A 22,092-nucleotide genomic window follows, 5' to 3' on the forward strand; every position below is an offset into this window, starting at 1 on the left:
TCCAGCGCCGCGCCTCCCTCCTCTTGCTCTCTCTCTCCCCCGTAGCGCTTCGCATCGCTGCTACCTCCCTGCCACCTCGCGGCCCCGTGAGCTCGCCTGCCCGCACGGCCATGGCAGCTCCGGCATCCATGGCTCGCCGTGCCCTGGTCTGCTGGAGCTACTCCGTCCGTCCTGCGTCGAAGCGTCGCCCGCGCCGACGACCACTAACAGGATGCCAGCCTGCGTGCGACCATGCCGGCCTCTCCTTCCTCCTGCCCGCGTCCCTCTACTGTCGGATCCTGCCTCGACCTCGCCGCCAGCAGCAGCAGCTGTTGCACCCTCACGCCATGCCCTGCTGCCGCTGCCTTGTAACATCCCAAATTTTCAATTTGGAATCTTATACATAGATCATCCATGCATATCATGATTTGTTTCATTTCCGTTCCGCAATCCTCGAAATCCTAAGCAACTCAAGGACCCACGGAGAGAGAGTTGGGGATTTTCCGGTTTTCATATTTGATTTTTTTATCAAATAATGAAACGAGGATTGATTTTTATAATTTTTCTCTCCGAAAAATATTTCATATTAAATCAAATGAGTGGAGATAATAGGACTTCTCCAAAATAATTGAAATATTGGAGGAAAAATATTAAAATCATTTATTGGATTTTATTTGGTTTTATTCGGATTTTATTTGCATTAGAAAAAAAATTGGACGTTTTTTAAAAATGCATTTTAGGGCCAAGAAAATGTTCAACTCGTCCTAAATATTTTATTTAGACGGTGAAAATTTGTTTTGGCATTTTTAGATTTTTATTTTTATTTCTAGAATTTTATTTCTGTCGGCGAAACTGTTTTTTTTAACTCCCCGCGCCGACTGGGTCGAACCCAGCCGGGCCGCCGGCCCAAGTCGCCGCCGCGTCCCCTGCGCGCGAGCGCCGCCGCCGCCGACTCGGACAGAGTCCGAGCCGGACTCCGCCTCCGCCGCCGCGCCTTGCCCCCTACTCCAAGTCGCCGCCCCCTCCTATATATACGCGCCACCTCGGCCCCCCCACCACCACACCACCGCCACCGCCCGCGCCGCCGCCGTACCCCGCCGCCCCGCCGTCGGAGCCCCTCGCCGAAGGTAGCCGCCGGTTCCAACCGTCGGTTTTTCTAAAAAAACGTCCGGCTTTATTTTTTTCAAAACCCTAGTTTTCGTTTTTTTAAATAGATCGGTTTTTCTCCGATTTTTTTAGCGAGTGTTCGCTCGTTCGTTCGTTTTAACGAACGCGTTCTTCGTTTAGATTCAGATAACGAACGTTCGTTCGTTAATCTGTTCATCGTTTTTCTTTTTCTCAGATTTATTCCGCGATTTTTCTAATCGCGATTTTTGATCCAATCTTAATTTATGTTTATCTTTTCGCTCGTTTATCGGAATCAGACGATTCAAGCGCCTGGAGTTTCGTCTCGAAACCCTCTTTCCGGTTAATCAACTCAAACAAGTTTTTGTTACTGTAAAAATTTGACTTAAGTTCAGATTAGTAAACGAAGTGGTTTTCTTTCGCCGTTTGACTTTCGTTGCTTCGTTTGATTTGATTCTTTTTGCGTACCGGAGTTCTTAAGTTGAACTTTCTGGTCAACCTCTCTTATTTGAGTTTTGCTTGTGCATCGTTGCTTATTACTTATGTATGTTATTGTTTGCTTGCGATAGAATTCCCGGAGTGTGAAGCATGTTACTACGAGTCTCTAGGATTCGCGGATCGTCAGCAAGGCAAGTAACACTTTGATCATATCCCATTATTACCCAGTTTTTATGCATTAGTTCCAATCCCCAAACATTGCATGATTAGGATGTCATTAACTTGTGGGTTGGGAAGTAGTTGCTGAGGTAGAACCTATTGCCCTGTTATATCCAAACCCTTGGGAGTTACTTCTACGTATTGCTTATATTGCTATGCTATGCTCGTAGACGTGGTTTGGGTTTGAGTGAAATTCATGACAGATGTGAGATTCTTAAATAATGGTTCAACTTAAGGTGGCAACTTAATCAAACAACTGGGTGGACTGAGGCACCTGGGGAACTCAGTGTTGTCTGTATTTTTTTGGAAATCCCGGGGTACCCGTGTGATCTTCCTATGGACCGCTACCCAGGCTCAAAGGGAACTGAGATGATTCATGCTAGAAACTTCCGTGTGCACCCACAAGCTATTATGGGCTCTAGCATAGTTGAGTAAGTTACGTGAAGCTCTTGAAGAGGTAGATCAGCAGGTAGTGGGTTTTGTAGGTTTGGTATGGTCTACCCGGAGTAGAGAGTTAACGTTTCTGAAAGACTGTGTCTCGATCATCCGTTTCTCAAACACCATGTAGTGCGAGAAATCCAACGGAGGCGATCGAGTCTTGTGGGGAAAAGTGCGCAAACCTCTGCAGAGTGTACAATCTAATCATGGTTAGCCGTGTCCCCGGTTATGGACAATTCTTGAGTATCTAGTACTTGGGTTATCACATGTATCTCACCATGTTTAATTAATACTGTTGGGTTGTTAATCACTTTAATTGGGATTGAGATGGGGGTACCTTCTCAATGATGTTTCAACCACCATGATAGTTAAATAAAAATCTATTCCTTTGTTGTAGGAAAAAATTGGCTTTTCGCAAAAACTATAACCATAGAGCTTTCCACCAGCCATATATGCATATAGTGATAGCATCATTCTGTTTCTGCTCTACTGTGTTATATTGCCAGCATATTCCATGTGCTGACCCATTTTCGGGCTGCAACGTATTATGTTGCAGACTTTTCAGACGAGGAGTAAGGTTCTTTAGGTCGTTCCCGTGCAGCTCAGCTATGCCGTTGGAGTTGATGGACTCACCTTATCTTCCAAGCCTTCCGCTATTATCGCATTAGATGGTCTTAAGCCATATTATTGTAATAAGTTCTCTTTGGAGACATTCGATGTAATAGTGTGTGATTGCTACTCTGTTATAAATCCTTTGAGTACTGTGTGTGTCAGCATTACCGATCCAGGGATGACACTGAAGCACAGAGACTTGACCATCTGAGGTCGGGTCGCTACAAGATGGTATCCGAGCACACGCTGAGTGTAGGACACGACCCCTAAGATAAACCCTAGGTCACACTTCTCTTCTCATTTCTGACTCCTCTCCATTTTCTACTCTTTAGGATGACGGAGATGAAGAACAAGTTTGCACAACCGGATGAAGACACACCTTTTGGACGCCACTTGAAGGAAGTCACTAGGTACTTGAACATTGGAATACCAAGCTTCACCGGGACGTACAACGCCACTTTACCTGAAGAGGAGCGCTGGATGATTCAAGTACAAGTTCCAGGAAGGACGTTCTCGCCAACTTCTAAAGCCATAGAATTTTGCTTCGACGCACCAACCTGGAGTTTAGGAAAGAGTATGGCAGCTCACATCACGACGCATTGGAGAAGTTTACAATAGGGAGCTTAAGGACACTATCTACCAAATATGTGGGCGCCGAGACGAGCAATGGGAAGTAATCAGCACTAAGAAGGATAGATCCATTGCAGCTTTCATCCAGGAGTTAAATCAGCACATTCGACGTCAGGAGAACCAGATGTGTGCGGACATGATGGACTTGAAGAAAGCGAAGACTAGGATCATCGAGCTGGAGGAAGAACTCAAGTTTACCCGCGATGGATATGAGGAGGAAATCAAGACCCTACTGGAGAAGAATGACGACTTAGTCAAGAAGATCGGAGTATTCATGGGAGGACCAGCACTAATAGAAGAAGAAGAAGAACCCAAGGAAATACGCCCCGAGGACTACATCATCATCGACGACACCGACTCTGACCCTAATGATGATGACTTTGAAGACAAAGCTGGAGCACACATCATGGAGTCTTCCACCGATCAAAAGTTCTAGATGACCACCAACTATTAGTAGTATTTTCCCCATGTATATAGTAGTAGTGAGCACTTTTGCGATAGTTCTAGACCGTTTGTATGCCCTTGCTTGATTGATTGAGTGATATGATTGTGTTTGTCTCATGTGCATATGGGTAGTGCTTTCTCATTAGACCTCTTCTATTCTAAATCTCTCCCATCTAAACCCATCAGATGCCTCCGATACGTGACACCGGTTTTGCCTTCCCGCCGGAGCTCACCCAGTTGATCCAGCAGCAGAATGCCTTGATGCAATTGCTAGTTCAGAACCAGGGCAACAACAACAACAACAACCCACCGCCAGTGGACAACCTAGCCCATTTTCTTGTTGGAAATATGCCCTAGAGGCAATAATAAATTAGTTATTATTATTATATTTCATTGTTCATGATAATCGTTTATTATCCATGCTAGAATTGTATTGATAGGAAACTCAGATACATGTGTGGATACATAGACAACACCATGTCCCTAGTAAGCCTCTAGTTGACTAGCTCGTTGATCAATAGATGGTTATGGTTTCCTGACCATGGACATTGGATGTCGTTGATAACGGGATCACATCATTAGGAGAATGATGTGATGGACAAGACCCAATCCTAAGCCTAGCACAAGATCGTGTAGTTTGTTTGCTAAAGCTTTTCTAATGTCAAGTATCATTTCCTTAGACCATGAGATTGTGCAACTCCCGGATACCGTAGGAGTGCCAAACGTCACAATGTAACTGGGTGGCTATAAAGGTACACTACAGGTATCTCCGAAAGTGTCTGTTGGGTTGGCACGAATCGAGACTGGGATTTGTCACTCCGTGTAAACGGAGAGGTACCTCTGGGCCCACTCGGTAGGACATCATCATAATGTGCACAATGTGACCAAGGAGTTGATCACGGGATGATGTGTTACGGAACGAGTAAAGAGACTTGCCGGTAACGAGATTGAACAAGGTATCGGGATACCGACGATCGAATCTCGGGCAAGTACAATACCGCTGGACAAAGGGAATTGAATACGGGATTGATTGAATCCTCGACATCGTGGTTCATCCGATGAGATCATCGTGGAACATGTGGGAGCCAACCATGGGTATCCAGATCCCGCTGTTTGGTATTGACCGGAGAGTCGTCTCGGTCATGTCTGCGTGTCTCCCGAACCCGTAGGGTCTACACACTTAAGGTTCGGTGACGCTAGGGTTGTAGAGATATTAGTATGCGGTAACCCGAAAGTTGTTCGGAGTCCCGGATGAGATCCCGGACGTCACGAGGAGTTCCGGAATGGTCCGGAGGTAAAGATTTATATATGGGAAGTCCTATTTTGGCCACCGGAAAATGTTCGGGATTTTTCGGTATTGTACCAGGAAGGTTCTAGAAGGTTCCGGAGTGGGGCCCACCTGCATGGGGGGACCCACATGAACGTGGGTAGTGGGGGCAAGGCCCCACACCCCTGGTCAAGGCGCACCAAGATCCCCCCTTAGAAGGAATAAGATCATATCCCGAAGGGATAAGATCAAGATCCCTAAAAAAGGGGGATAACAATCGGTGGGGAAGGGAAATGATGGGATTTCTTTCCCCCACCTTTGACAATGCCCCAATGGACTTGGAGGGCAAGAAACCAGCCCCTCCACCCCTATATATAGTGGGGAGTCACATGGGAACCGGTACCCTAGCCCCTGGCATCTCCCTCTCCCCTCGTAACACCTCTCTCTCTCGCTGAGCTTGGTGAAGCCCTGCCGAGATCCCCACTGCTTCCACCACCACGCCGTCGTGCTGCTGGATCTCCATCAACCTCTCCTTCCCCCTTGCTGGATCAAGAAGGAGGAGATGTCTCTCCCAACCGTACGTGTGTTGAACGCGGAGGTGCCGTCCGTTCGGCGCTAGGATCATCGGTGATTTGGATCACGACGAGTACGACTCCATCAACCCCGTTGACTTGAACGCTTCCGCTTAGAGATCTACAAGGGTATGTAGATGCACACTCCTCTCTCTCGTTGCTAGATGACTCCATAGATTGATCTTGGTGATGCGTAGAAAATTTTAAAATTCTGCTACGATCCCCAACAATGGCATCATGAGCTAGGTCTATGCGTAGTTTCTATGCACGAGTAGAACACAAGTTGTTGTGGGCGTTGATTTTGTCAATTTTCTTGCCGTTACTAGTCTTATCTTGATTCGGCGGCATTGTGGGATGAAGCGGCCCGGACCGACCTTACACGTACTCTTACGTGAGACTGGTTCCACCGACTGACATGCACTAGTTGCATCAGGTGGCTAGCGGGTGTCTGTCTCTCCCACTTTAGTCGGATCGGATTCGATGAAAAGGGTCCTTATGAAGGGTAAATATAAATTGGCATATCACGTTGTGGTTTTCGCGTAGGTAAGAAACGTTCTTGCTAGAAACCTATAGCAGCCACGTAAAAACTTGCGACAACAATTAGAGGACGTCTAACTTGTTTTTGCAGCATATGCCTTGTGATGTGATATGGCCAAAAGGATGTGATGAATGATATATGTGATGTATGAGATTGATCATGTTCTTGTAATAGGAATCACGACTTGCATGTCGATGAGTATGACAACCGGCAGGAGCCATAGGAGTTGTCTTAATTTATTTATGACCTGCGTGTCAACATAAACATCATGTAATTACTTTACTTTATTGCTAAAGCGTTAGCCATAGTAGTAGAAGTAATAGATGACGAGACAACTTCAAGAAGACACGATGATGGAGATCATGGTGTCATGCCGGTGACAACAATGATCATGGAGCCCCGAAGATGGAGATCAAAAGGAGCAAAATGATATTGGCCATATCATGTCACTATTTGATTGCATGTGATGTTTATCATGTTTTACATCTTATTTGCTTAGAACGACGGTAGCTTAAATAAGATGATCCCTCATAATAATTTCAAGAAAGTGTTCCCCCTAACTATGCACCGTTGCGAAGGTTCGTTGTTTCGAAGCACCACGTGATGATCGGGTGTGATAGATTCTAACGTTCGAATACAACGGCTGTAAGCCAGATTTACACACGCAATACACTTAGGTTGACTTGACGAGCCTAGCATGTACAGACATGGCCTCGGAACACGAAAGACCAAAAGGTCGAGCATGAGTCGTATAGAAGATACGATCAACATGAAGATGTTCACCGATGTTGACTAGTCCGTCTCACGTGATGATCGGACACGGCCTAGTTGACTCGGATCATGTTTCACTTAGATGACTAGAGGGATGTCTATCTGAGTGGGAGTTCATTAAATAATTTGATTAGATGAACTCAATTATCATGAACATAGTCTAAATTGTCTTTGCAAATATGTTGTAGATAAATAGCTCACGTTGTAGCTCCATGTTTCAATACGTTCCTAGAGAAAGTTTAAGTTGAAAGATATTGTAAGCAAGGATGCGGACTAGGTCCGTAGTCCGAGGAGTGTCCTCACTGCTACATGGAAGACTTACGTCTTTGATGCACCGCTCGATGTGCAAACCCCTACAACGTCGTCTATGGATGTTGTGAACACCTGACAGACACGTCCTGATGATTACTTGATAGTTTAGTGCACCATACTTTACGGCTTAGAATCGGGATTCCAATGACGTTTTGAACTCCATAGAACATATGAGATGTTCCAAGAGCTGAAATTGGGATTTCAGGCTCATGCCCGTGTTGAGAGGTATGAGACCTCTGACAAGTTCTTTTGCCAACAAGATGGAGGAGAATAGCTCAGCTAGTGAGCATGTGCTCAGAATGTCTGGGTGCTACAATCACTTAAATCAAGTGGGATTTAAACTTCCAGATAAGATAGTGATTGATAGAGTTCTTTAGCCACTATCACTAAGCTACTAGATCTTCGTGATGAACTATGACATGCAAGGGATGGAGTTGATCCCGGAGCTGTTCGCGGTGCTTAAGACCGCAAAAGGTAGAAATCAAGAAGGAGCATCAAGTGTTGATGGTTTAACAAGACCACTGGTTTCAAGAAGGGCAAGGGCTAGAAGGGAAACTTCATGGATGGCAAGCCAGTTGCCGCTCCAGTGAAGGAACCCAAGGTTGAACCCAAACCCGAGACTAAGTGCTTCTATTGTAAGGGGAACGGTCACTGGTAGCGGAATTACCCCAAATGCATGGTAGATAAGAAGGCTGGCAACTTCAACAAAGTATATACGTGTTATTAATGTGTACCTCACTAGTACTCTTGGTAGCACCTGGGTATTGGATACCGGTTCAGTTACTATTATTGGTGACTTGAAGCAAAAGCTACGGACTAAACGGAGACTGGCTAAGGGCGAGGTGACGATGTGTGTTGGAAGTGTTTCCAAAGTTGATGAGATCACCATCGCACGCTCCATCTGCCTTCGGGATTAGTATTGAACCTAGATAAATGTTATCAGGTGTCTACGTTGAGCATGAATATGATTAGATCATGTTCATTGCAATACGGTCATTCATTTAAGTTAGAGAATAATGGTTATTCTGTTTACATGAATGATACCTTTCATGGTCATGCACCCTATGTGAATGGTTCATTGAATCTCGGTCGTGGTAATACACATGTTCACGCCAAAAGATGTAGAGTTAATAATGATAGTACCACTTTCTCGTGGCACTGCCGCTTAGGTCATATTGGCGTAAGATGCATGAAGAAACTCCATGTCGATGGATGTTTGGAGTCACTTGATTTTGAATCGCTTGACACATGCGAGCCATGCCTCATGGGCAGGATGACTAAGACCCCGCTTTCAGGTACAATGAAACGGGCAAGTGACTTGTTTGAAATCATACATGCTGATGCGTGTGATCCAATGAGAATTGAAGCGTGCGGTGGATATCGCTATTTTCTCATCTTCACTATGATTTGGGTAGATATAGGTATATCTACTTAATGAAGCACAAGTCTAAAACGTTTGAAAAGTTCAAGCGTTTTCAGAGTGAAGTTAAGAATCATCATAACAATAAGATCATGTTCCTACGATCTGATCAAAAGGGGATTTTCTGAGTTATGAGTTTGGCAATCACTTAAGATATTGTGGAATTGTTTCACAGTTGAAGCCACCTGGAACGCCACAAGGTAATGGTGTGTCCGGACGTCGTAATCGAACCCTATGAGATACGGTGCGATCTACGATGTCTGTTACCAATCTACCGTTTTCATTTTGAGGTTATGCGTTAGAGACAGCTGCATTCACTTTAGATAGGACACCATCTAAGTCCGTTGAGACGATGTCGTATGAACATTGGTTTGGCAAGAAACCAAAGTTGTCGTTTCGTAATTTTTTTGGGGCTGCGATGCTTAAGGCTTCAGCCGGAGAAGCTCGAACCCAAAGCGGACAAACACATCTTCATAGGATACCCAAAGGTGACAGTAGGGTATACCTTCTATCTCAGATCCGAGGGTAAATTGTTTGTCGCTAAGAACGGGTCCTTTCTCGAGAAGGAGTTTCTCTCGAAAGAATTGAGTGGGAGGAAGATAGAACTTGATGAGGTTGTCAAACCTTTACTTCAACCAGAGAGTGATGCAACACAGAAAGATGTTTTCTATGGCGCCTATGTCTGTTGAATAGGAAGTTAATGATAGTGATCATGAAGCTTCGGATCAAGTTGCTATCGAACCTCGTAGGTCGACAAGGATATGTACTACTCCTAAGTGGTACGGTAATCATGTCTTAGATATCATGTTGTTAGACAACAATGAACCTACGAGCTATGGAGAAGCGATGGTGGGCCCGTATTCCGACAAATGGTTAGAAGCCATGAAATCCGAGATAGGATCCATATATCAGAACAAAGTATGGACTTTGGTGGACTTGCCCGATGATTGGCAAGCCATTGAGATAAATGGATCTTTAAGAAGAAGACGAACATGGGCGGTAATGTTACCGTCTATGAAGCTCAACTTGTGGGAAAGAGTCTTTTCACAAGTTCAAGGAGTTGACTACGATGAGAATTTCTCACCCGTAGCGATGCTTAAGTCCGTCGGAATCATGATAGCATTAGCTGTATTTTTCGATTATGAAATCTTACAGATGGATGTCAAAACAAGTTTTCTTACCAGTTTTCATAAGAAAAGTTGTATGTGATACAATAAAAGGTTTTGTCGATCCTAAGGATGCTAAAAGGTATGCTGGCTCCAGCAATCCTTCTATGGACTAGAGCAAGCATCTCGGAATCGGAATATATGTTTTGATGGAGTGAACAAAGCTTTTAGGTTTATACAATGTTTGCTAGAAACTTGTATTTACAAGAAAGTGAGTGGGAGCACTACAACATTTCTGATAAGTATATGTGGATGACATATTGTTGATCCGAAATAATGTAGAATTTCTGGAAAGCATAAACGGTTGTTTGAAGAGTGTTTTTCAAAGGAAGACCTGGATAAAGCTGCTTACATATTGGGCATCAAGATCTATAGAGATAGATCAAGACGCCTGATGGTACTTTCAAAGAACGCACACCTTGACATGTTTTTGAAGGAGTTCAAAATAGATCAGTCAAAGAAGGGGTTCTTACCTGAGTTGTAAGGTGTGAAGTTGAGTAAGACTCAAAGCTTGACCACGACATAAGAAAGAGAAAGGACGAAGGTCGTCCCCTATGCTTTTGTCATAGGATCTATACGGTATGCCATGCTGAAGTACCGCACCTGATGTGTGCCTTGCCACATGTCTGGCAAGAGGGTACAAAGGTGATCTAGGAGTAGATCACCAGATAGCGGTCAAAATTATCCTTAGAGAAATAAGGAAATGTTTCTCGGTTATGGAGGTGATAAAGAGTTCGACGTAAAGACTTATGTCGATACAAGCTTAACACCTATCCGGATAGCTCTGAGTAGAGATACTGGATACGTATAATGGAGCAACAATTTGGAATAGCTCCAAGTGGAACATGGTAGCAGCATCTACGATATGACATAAAGTTTTGCGAAATACATAGGGATCTGAATATGGCAAGACCCGTTGACTACAACCTCTCTCACAAGCATAACATGATCAAACCCAGAACTCTTTGAGTGTTTATCACGTAGTGATGTGAACTACATCACTGAGTCTAGTAGACTCTTGGATGTTGGTCACATGGCGATGTGACCTGTGAGTGTTAATCACATGGCGATGTGAACTAGATTATTGACTCTAGTGCAAGTGGGAGACTGTTGGAAATATGCCCTAGAGGCAATAATAAATTAGTTATTATTATTATATTTCATTGTTCATGATAATCGTTTATTATCCATGCTAGAATTGTATTGATAGGAAACTCAGATACATATGTGGATACATAGACAACACCATGTCCCTAGTAAGCCTCTAGTTGACTAGCTCATTGATCAATAGATGGTTATGGTTTCCTGACCATGGACATTGGATGTCGTTGATAACGGGATCACATCATTAGGAGAATGATGTGATGGACAAGACCCAATCCTAAGCCTAGCACAAGATCGTGTAGTTCGTTTGCTAAAGCTTTTCTAATGTCAAGTATCATTTCCTTAGACCATGAGATTGTGGAACTCCCGGATACCGTAGGAGTGCTTTGGGTGTGCCAAACGTCACAACGTAACTGGGTGGCTATAAAGGTACACTACAGGTATCTCCAAAAGTGTCTGCTGGGTTGGCACGAATCGAGACTGGGATTTGTCACTCTGTGTAAACGGAGAGGTATCTCTAGGCCCACTCGGTAGGACATCATCATAATGTGCACAATGTGACCAAGGAGTTGATCACGGGATGATGTGTTACGGAACGAGTAAAGAGACTTGCCGGTAACGAGATTGAACAAGGTATCGGGATACCGACGATCGAATCTCGGGCAAGTACAATACCGCTGGACAAAGGGAATTGAATACGGGATTGATTGAATCCTCGACATCGTGGTTCATCCGATGAGATCATCGTGGAACATGTGGGAGCCAACATGGGTATCCAGATCCCGCTGTTGGTTATTGACCGGAGAGTCGTCTCGGTCATGTCTGCGTGTCTCCCGAACCCGTAGGGTCTACACACTTAAGGTTCGGTGACGCTAGGGTTGTAGAGATATTAGTATGCGGTAACCCGAAAGTTGTTCGGAGTCCCGGATGAGATCCCGGACGTCACGAGGAGTTCCGGAATGGTCCGGAGGTAAAGATTTATATATGGGAAGTCCTATTTTGGCCACCGGAAAATGTTCGGGATTTTTCGGTATTGTACCGGGAAGGTTCTAGAAGGTTCCGGAGTGGGGCCCACCTGCATGGGGGGACCCACATGAACGTGGGTAGTGGGGGCAAGGCCCCACACCCCTGGTCAAGGTGCACCAAGATCCCCCCTTAGAAGGAATAAGATCATATCCTGAAGGGATAAGATCAAGATCCCTAAAAAAGGGGGATAACAATCGGTGGGGAAGGGAAATGATGGGATTTCTTTCCCCCACCTTTTCCAACGCCCCAATGGACTTGGAGGGCAAGAAACCAGCCCCTCCACCCCTATATATAGTGGGGAGGCGCACGGGAGCCGCACCCTAGCCCCTAGCACCTCCCTCTCCCCTCGTAACACCTCTCTCTCTCTCTCGCTGAGCTTGGTGAAGCCCTGCCGAGATCCCCGCTGTTTCCACCACCACGCCATCGTGCTGCTGGATCTCCATCAACCTCTCCTTCCCCCTTGCTGGATCAAGAAGGAGGAGACGTCTCTCCCAACCGTACGTGTGTTGAACGCGGAGGTGCCGTCCGTTTGGCGCTAGGATCATCGGTGATTTGGATCACGATGAGTACGACTCCATCAACCCCGTTGACTTGAACGCTTCCGCTTAGAGATCTACAAGGGTATGTAGATGCACACTCCTCTCTCTCTCGTTGCTAGATGACTCCATAGATTGATCTTGGTGATGCGTAGAAAATTTTAAAATTCTGCTATGATCCCCAACATTTCTAAGGTTACAGCCACCGATGTTTTCCAGTAGCACCGAGCCTATAGTTGCTGATGATTGGCTATGCCGTATTGGAAGGGAGTTGACCACCGCAGGTTGCACAGATGCTGAGAGGGTGCGCTTTGCCGCACATCAATTGGATGGACCAGCAGCCTCGTGGTGGGAGAATTACACAGCCACTTTTCCTATAGCCAATGTCACTTGGGACCAGTTTCAGCAAGCTTTCCGCACCGCCCATGTCTCAACTGGAGCTATGCAGATGAAGAAGCGGGAGTTTCGCAACCTACGCCAGGGGAACCGTACTGTGGCTCAGTACGTGGATGAGTTTAGCAAGTTATCTCGCTACGCCCCTGATGATGTGGCCACAGATGCCGCGAGGTAGGAGAAGTTTATGGAAGGGCTGAATGATGAGATAAGCATGCAGTTGATGGTAGCAACCTTCAACAACTACCAGGAGTTGGTAGATAAGGCTCTTATGATTGAAGGGAAACAGCAGCCGATTGAGAGTCGCAAGAGAAAGTATGGACAATGGAAGTATAACTCAGGAGCTCAGCAGAAGCCTCGCCTAACCCCGAACTCGGGAGGACTTGTTCATAACCATGGAGGTCACAACAACACTGGAGGAGGATTACATAACCACAGTGGTGCTAAGAATGGGAATGGGAACGGAGCTAACAACAATCAGAACCGCTCCAACCCGTCCACTCCCGCCAAAAGAGACTTAAGTCAGGTTACCTATTTTAAGTGCGGGAAGACAGGGCACTATGCCAATGATTGCCCCGAAGGAAGGAATGGAAACGGAAATGGAAGCGCTGGGAAGAAGCCCAATCCATTCAACAAAGGACAAGTGAACCACGTTAACGTGGAGGAGGTTGAAGAGCAGCCGGACGCAGTAATAGGTAAGTTTTTGGTTAAGTCATTTACCGCTCTTGTTCTTTTTGATACTGGTGCATCGCATTCACACATATCAAGAGGATTCGTGGATAAGTTTAAACTACCAACCCAAACCCTTAGGACCCCTCTTTTAGTGAGTTCACCCGGAGCAGAATATATGGCTAGCCGATGGTGTGACCAGATACCCTTAACCATTGGCACACATGTGTTTCCGTCCGACCTAATTATCTTGGAGTCGCAAGGATTGGATGTGATATTGGGTATGGAATGGATGTCAAAGTATGGAGGAAGCATTGACTGTGCGAGTAAGTCGATTTATCTCACCACCCCGGAGGGGAAAAGGATTAAGTATGTGTCTAGGCATGTGCCTAAAAGGAGCCAAGTGAATGCCATTATGGGAGTTGTTCAGGAGGAAGTGCCGGTAGTAAAGGATTACCCAGATGTTTTCCCAGAGGAGTTACCAGGCATGCCACCAGACAGAGATATTGAGTTTTTGATAGAGCTGTTACCAGGAACAGGACCAATATCCAAGAGACCCTATCGGATGCCCGCGAATGATCTGGAGAAAATTAAGAAACAAATCAAGGAGTTATTAGAGAAAGGATACATCCAAAGGAGTTCATCACCTTGGGGAGCCCCAGTACTTTTGGTTGAGAAGAAAGATAAATCCCTAAGGATGGTTGTTGATTATCGAGCCTTGAATGAAGTGACGATAAAGAACAAGTACCCACTGCCGATGATCAACGATCTGTTTGATCAGTTGCAAGGAGCTAAAGTGTTCTCAAAGATCGATTTACGATCAGGGTATCATCAGTTGAAGATATGAGAGAAGGACATACCAAAGACAATGTTCACAACGCGATATGGATTATACGAGTACACGGTCATGTCGTTTGGACTGACTAACGCCCCTACCTATTTCATGAGCATGATGAACAAGGTGTTCATGGAGTATTTGGACAAGTTGTGGTGTTTATTGATGATATCATGGTATACTCGAAGAACGAGGAGGAGCACAAAGAGCATTTGCGTTTAGTTCTCGAGAAGCTCAGGGAACACCAGTTGTATGCTAAGTTTAGCAAATGCAAGTTTTGGCTGAAGGAAGTCAGATTCCTTGGACATGTTATATCAGGAGAAGGTATAGCAGTAGACCCCAGCAAGGTTCAGTCAGTCACTGAATGGTTGGCACCCACCTCAGTTAGCGAGATCCGCAGTTTTCTTGGACTCGCAGGATACTACCGGAGATTCATTGAGAATTTTTCCAAGATTGCAAAACCAATGACTGAACTGTTGAAGAAGGATACCAAGTTTAAATGGACAGAAGATTGTGAAGCAAGTTTCCCAGGAGTTGAAGAAATGTTTGACTACAGCCCCAGTGCTAGTACTGCCAGATATACATAAGGAGTTCCAAGTGTATTGCGACGCCTCTCGCTTAGGACTTGGATGTGTGCTTATGCAGGACGGAAGAGTTGTTTCGTATGCCTCACGACAACTAAAACCTCATGAGTTGAATTATGCTACGCATGATTTGGAGCTAGCAGCCGTAGTGCATGCGTTGAAGACTTGGAGACATTACCTTATTGGAAACCGTTGTGATGTGTACACGGGTCACAAGAGTTTGAAGTACATCTTCACCCAGAAGGAGTTGAACCTTAGGCAGAGGAGATGGTTGGAGCTTATAAAGGATTATGACATGAAGCTACACTATCATCCAGGAAAGGCCAATGTCGTAGCAGACGCCTTGAGTCGGAAGAGTTATGCTAATATCCTTGAAAGTAAAGGACTGCCGAAGGAATTAGCAAAGGACATCATGGAACTTCGATTAGAGATTGTACCTAGAAGGTTCATTGCCACAATGGAGGTTCAGTCGACATTGCTGGACAAGATTCGGGAAGCTCAGAAAGATGATAAAGAGATTGCCGAGATAAAGGAGAAGATGGGCAAAGGAAAGGCCAAAGGTTTTCATGAGGATGAGCACAATACCCTATGGTTTGAGGACCGAATTTACGTGCCCAATAATCAGGAGATCAGAAAGTTAATACTTCAAGAGGCGCATGACTCACCATACTCGATACACCCCGAAAACACCAAGATGTATTTGGATTTGAAGGAACGTTTCTGGTGGACTAGTATGAAGAAGGATATTGCCGAGTATGTAGCTGTATGTGATGTATGTCAGAGAGTTAAGGCAGAACATCAGAAGCCAGCAGGACTGTTACAGCCTATGCTGATACCCGAATGGAAGTGGGATAAACTTGGCATGGACTTTATCACCGAATTACCCAGGACTAAAGCAGGATATGATTCCATATGGGTAGTAGTTGATCGTTTGACCAAAGTAGCTCACTTCATCCCAGTGAAAACTACCTATACAAGTGCAAAGTTGGCCCAGATCTATATGTCCAGGATCGTATGTCCACATGGAGTTCCGAGGACCATCGTATCGGATCGAGGAACACAATTTACTTCAAAGTTTTGGCATCAGTTACACCAGACTTTGGGAACGAGATTGGAGTTCAGTACAGCGTTTCACCCGCAGACAGATGGACAGACTGAGAGAGTAAATCAAATTTTGGAGGACATGTTGAGAGCCTATGTGCTAGATTATGGATCTAGTTGGGATGACAATTTGCCGTATGCAGAGTTCTCATACAACAATAGTTACCAAGCCAGTTTGAAGATGGCACCATTTGAAGCCCTGTATGGACGCAGGTGCAGAACACCGTTGATGTGGGATGAGGTAGGAGACCGACAGTTGTTTGGACCAGACTTGATTAAAGAATCTAAGGAGAAGGTAAAACTGATCCGAGACCGACTGAAGATTGCTCAGTCCAGGGAGAAGAGTTATGCAGACTCAAAACGCAAGGAGGTAACCTACGAAATTGGAGACAGAGCATATCTGCGAGTATCGCCCTTGCGAGGACTGAAACATTTTGGTATTAAGGGAAAGTTAGCCCCAAGATTTGTAGGACCATATCGCATTTCAGAACGGATGGGAGAAGTTGCCTACAAGTTGGAGTTGCCTGAGGGATTGTCGGGAGTCCACGATGTGTTCCACGTTTCACAGCTGAAGAAGTGTCATGCTGAGATGGCTGAAATACCATTAAGAGATACAGTACCCCTGGAGGCGATTCAGTTGGACAGTGATTTGACTTACGAGGAGAAGCCAGTTAAGATTCTTGAGTTTGCCAGCAGAGTCACCCGCAGTAAGGTTATCAAGTTCTGCAAAGTTCAGTGGAGCCACCATACCGAGGATGAAGCCACCTGGGAACGAGAGGATAATCTCCGCAAGGACCACCCATACCTATTTTCTAGCCAACCCGAATCTCGAGGGCGAGATTCATCTTAAGGGGGGTAGGTTTGTAACATTCCAAATTTTCAATTTGGAATGTTATACATAGATCATCCATGCATATCATGATTTGTTGCATTTCCGTTCCACAATCCTCGAAATCCTAAGCAACTCAAGGACCCATGGAGAGAGAGTTGGGGATTTTCCGGTTTTCATATTTGATTTTTTTATCAAATAATGAAACGAGGATTTTGATTTTTATATTTTTTTTCTCTCCGAAAAATATTTCATATTAAATCAAATGAGTGGAGATAATAGGACTTCTCCAAAATAATTGAAATATTGGAGGAAAAATATTAAAATAATTTATTGGATTTTATTTGATTTTATTCGGATTTTATATGCATTAGAAACAAAAAATGCATGTTTTTCAAAATTGCATTTTATTTAGACAGTGAGAATTTGTTTTGGCATTTTTAGATTTTTATTTTAATTTATAGGATTTTATTTCTGTCGGCGAAATTGTTTTTTTTAAACTCCCCGCGCCGACTGGGCCAAACCTAGCCGGGCCGCCGGCCTAAGTCGCCGCCGCCTCCCCCGCGCGCGAGCGCCGCCGCTGCCGCCGCCTCGGACAGAGTCCGAGCCGGACTCCGCCTCCGCCGCCGCGCCTTGCCCCCTACTCCAAGTCGCCGCCCCCCTCCTATATATACGCGCCACCCCGGCCCCCCCACCACCACACCACCGCCGCCGCCCGCGCCGCCGCCGCTCGCCGCCCCCGCCGCCGCCGCACCCCGCCGCCCCGCCGCCCAAGCCCTCGCCGGAGGTAGCCACCGGTTCCAACCGCCGGTTTTTCTAAAAAACCGTTTGGTTTTATTTTTTTTCAAAACCCTAGTTTTCGTTTTTTAAAATAGATCGGTTTTTCTCCGATTTTTTTAGTGAGTGTTCGCTCGTTCGTTCGTTTTAACGAACGCGTTCTTCGTTTAGATTCAGATAACGAATGTTCGTTCGTTAATCTGTTCGTCGTTTTTCTTTTTCTCGGATTTATTCCGCGATTTTCCTGATCGCGATTTCTGATCCGATCTTAATTTTTGTTTACCTTTTTGCTCGTTTATCGGAATCAGGCGATTCAAGCGCCTGGAGTTTCGTCTCGAAACCCTCTTTCCATTTAATCAACTCAAACAAGTTTTTGTTACTGTAAAAATTTGACTTAAGTTCAGATTAGTAAACAAAGTGGTTTTCTTTCGCCGTTTGACTTTCGTTGCTTCGTTTGATTTGATTCTTTTTGCGTATCAGAGTTCTTAAGTTGAACTTTCTGGTCAACCTCTCTTATTTGAGTTTTGCTTGTGCATCGTTGCTTGTTACTTATGTATGTTATTGTTTGCTTGCGATAGAATTCCCGGAGTGCGCGTGTTACTACGAGTCTCTAGGATTCGCGGATCGTCAGCAAGGCAAGTAACACTTTGATCATATCCCATTATTACCCAGTTTTTATGCATTAGTTCCAATCCCCAAACATTGCATGATTAGGATGTCATTAACTTGTGAGTTGGGAAGTAGTTGCTGAGGTAGAACCTATTGCCCTGTTATATCCAAACACTTGGGAGTTACTTCTACGTATTGCTTATATTGCTATGCTATGCTCGTGGACGTGGTTTGGGTTTGAGTGAAATTCATGACAGATGTGAGATTGTTAAATAATGGTTCAACTTAAGGTGGCAACTTAATCAAACAACTGGGTGGATTGAGGCACCTGGGGAACCCGGTGTTGTTTGCATTTTTTTTGGAAATCCCGGGGTACCCGTGTGATCTTCCTATGGACCGCCACCCAGGCTCAAAGGGAACTGAGATGATTCATGCTAGAAACTTCCGTGTGCAGCCACAAGCTATTATGGGCTCTAGCATAGTTGAGTAAGTTACGTGAAGCTCTTGAAGAGGTAGATCAGCAGGTAGTGGGTTTTGTAGGTTTGGTATGGTCTACCCGGAGTAGAGAGTTAACGTTTCTGAAAGACTGTGTCTCGGTCATCCGTTTCTCAAACACCATGTAGTGCGAGAAATCCAACGGAGGCGATCGAGTCTTGTGGGGAAAAGTGCGCAAACCTCTGCAGAGTGTACAATCTAATATGGTTAGCCATGTTCCCAGTTATGGACAATTCTTGAGTATCTAGTACTTGGGTTATCACATGTATCTCACCATGTTTAATTAATACTGTTGGGTTGTTAATCATTTTAATTGGGATTGAGATGGGGGTACCTTCTCAATAATGTTTCAACCACCATGATAGTTAAATAAAAATCTATTCCTTTGTTGTAGGGAAAAATTGGCTTTTCGCAAAAACTATAACCATAGAGCTTTCCACCAGCCATATATGCATATAGTGATAGCATCATTCTGTTTCTGCTCTACTGTGTTATATTGCCAGCATATTCCATGTGCTGACCCGTTTTCGGGCTGCAACGTATTATGTTGCAGACTTTTCAGACGAGGAGTAAGGTTCTTTAGGTCGTTCCCGTGCAGCTCAGCTATGCCGTTGGTGTTGATGGACTCACCTTATCTTCCAAGCCTTCCGCTGTTATCGCATTAGATGGCCTTAAGTCATATTATTGTAATAAGTTCTCTTTGGAGACATTCGATGTAATAGTGTGTGATTGCTACTCTGTTATAAATCCTTCGAGTATTGTGTGTGTCAGCATTACCGATCCAGGGATGACACTTAGGCACACAGACTTGACCATCTGAGGTCGGGTCGCTACATGCCTTCTCCCGCGCCGGTGACCTCCACCACATCTTCGCCTGCGTCCTCCTCGCGCGCGCCCCTTCCATCCTCAACCTCCTCCGAGCGCCGCCATGCCTCCCCTGCAGCTACTCCGGCGAGCTCCAGCAGCTCCGCCACGTTCCGGTGCCGCCGGTTGATCTCGTCTTCCTTCTGCCTTGCTGCTGCCTTAGAGCACCATCGATGCATCTATGTGTGGAACTTGCCAAGTCCCGCACAGACCTGGATTCGCCAAGTTCAAATACCGATGACCGCCTCTGGATTCGTCAAGTACACCGCCGACAAGACCAAGGACGCCCGAACGAGTGCTCCCGGCCAAGACATTTTTGCTTTTACGTTTTGGACACGCCAAGTCCCTCGGAAACATTGGATGCGACAAGACCGCCCCGGTTGTTGCCAAGTACCACGACGCCCGGAGCCCTCGAATCCGTCAAGTTCCACTATGAGATGTGCAACTACCGTCGACGTGTACGACTCCTTTGTGAACGTGTACCCGACGACCCCGGAGACCTACCTTTCGCCAAGTACCCCCTTGGTGACCCGAACATCTACAACAAAACGTGTACCACTACCGTCGAGGACCGATAGTACCACTACTTCTACTATCGTCGCGGAACGACTACTTCCTCTACTTCCCTCGACGAACTCGAACCGCCCAGGAAATGCACGCTTCGAAGGTATAACCCTGAGACGACGCCGTGGACCGTATGCATGTGTGTGGTATGAGATGCTCGTGTTTGCACCGTGTCCGAGATGTCCTTGCATGTTCCTCCTCGTTTACCACACTGTCGATCCGTGGGAACCCGGTATCCGGGATCACCCCACCATCCTTGCATGACACACTCACACCCACTTCCTTTTGCACCGGTATCCCCGTGAGCTACCGGATCATCGGAATGTTGCCATGGCATCATTTTCGTTTCGCCGCCGTGGCACCTTTTCCGTCGTAGTTGCCGTGGCACCCCTTTGGTTCAGCCATGGTGACAAAATGCTTCATAATATGCTTGTCAACATTTTCATAAAACTTGCATAAAACTTGCACATATCATCTGCATCATGATAATAACATTTAAAATGTTTAAATTGTTGTTTGCATTAAATTGCTAAATGCATATGGGGTTTTACTGGAATTGTTGTTTGATGTTTCCGGCCCCATTTAAATTGCATAGATAATGTAGTTTAATTGTGCTTCACCCCTTGCCATGTTTAAGAACATTCAATATTGATGGGTACCTAAACGAGAGAGAACTATATAAGTCATATGGTGTTTTGTCAATATGCAACTCGTTGCATATTGAGCTCCACTTAATTTGTAGTGTTGTTTGTTGCACTTTGCCATGACATGCCTCATTAAACCAGACATGCATCATACTTGGTTGTGCATCATGCCATGTTTATGTGATGGTTGTTTACCATGTTGTTTGCTTCTTTCCGGTGTTGCTTCTTCGGGTTAGTTCCGATAACGTCGCGTTTGTGAGGATCCGTTCGACTACGTCCATTTGTCTTCTTCATGGACTCGTTCTTCTTTCTTGCGGGATTTCAGGCAAGATGATCATACCCTCGAAATCACTTTTATCTTTGCTTGCTAGTTCTTCGTTCTATCGCTATGTCGCGCTACCTACCACTTGTTATATCATGCCTCCCATATTGCCATGTCATGCCTCTAACCCTCTTTCCTAGCAAACCATTGTTTGGATAAGTTACCGCTTTTGCTCAGCCCCTCTTATAGCGTTGTTAGTTGCAAGTGAAGTTGGAGTTTGTTCCATGTTGGAACATGTATATGTTGGGATATCACAATATCTCTTATTTAATTAATGCATCTATATACTTGGTAAAGGGTGGAAGGCTCGGCCTTATTCCTGGTGTTTTGTTCCACTCTTGCCGCCCTAGTTTCCGTCATACCCGTGTTATGTTTCTTGATTTTGCGTTCCTTACGCGGTTGGGTGTTATGGGAACCCCATGACAGTTCGCTTTGAATAAAACTCCTCCAGCAAGGCCCAACCCTGGTTTTACATTTGCCTAACAACCTATAACTTTCCCTTGGGTTTTCGCGAGCCCGAGGGTCATATTTGTTTTAAACCCCGGGCCAGTGCTCCTCTGAGTGTTGGTCCAACCCGTCAGCCGCCGGTGGCCACCAGGGGCAACTCTGGGCTGGCCTACCGGAAGTTTGGACAATCCGGTGCGCCCTGAGAACGAGATATGTGCAGGTCCTATCGGGATTTGTCGGCACATTCGGGCGACTTTGTTGGTCTTGTTTTACCATTGTCGAAATGTCTTGTAACTGGGATTCCGAGTCTGATCGGGTCTTTCTGGGAGAAGGAATATCCTTCGTTGACCGTAAGAGCTTGT

This window comes from Triticum urartu, chromosome 7, assembly GCF_003073215.2.
Source record: "Triticum urartu cultivar G1812 chromosome 7, Tu2.1, whole genome shotgun sequence".
Classification (NCBI taxonomy): Eukaryota; Viridiplantae; Streptophyta; class Magnoliopsida; order Poales; family Poaceae; genus Triticum; species Triticum urartu.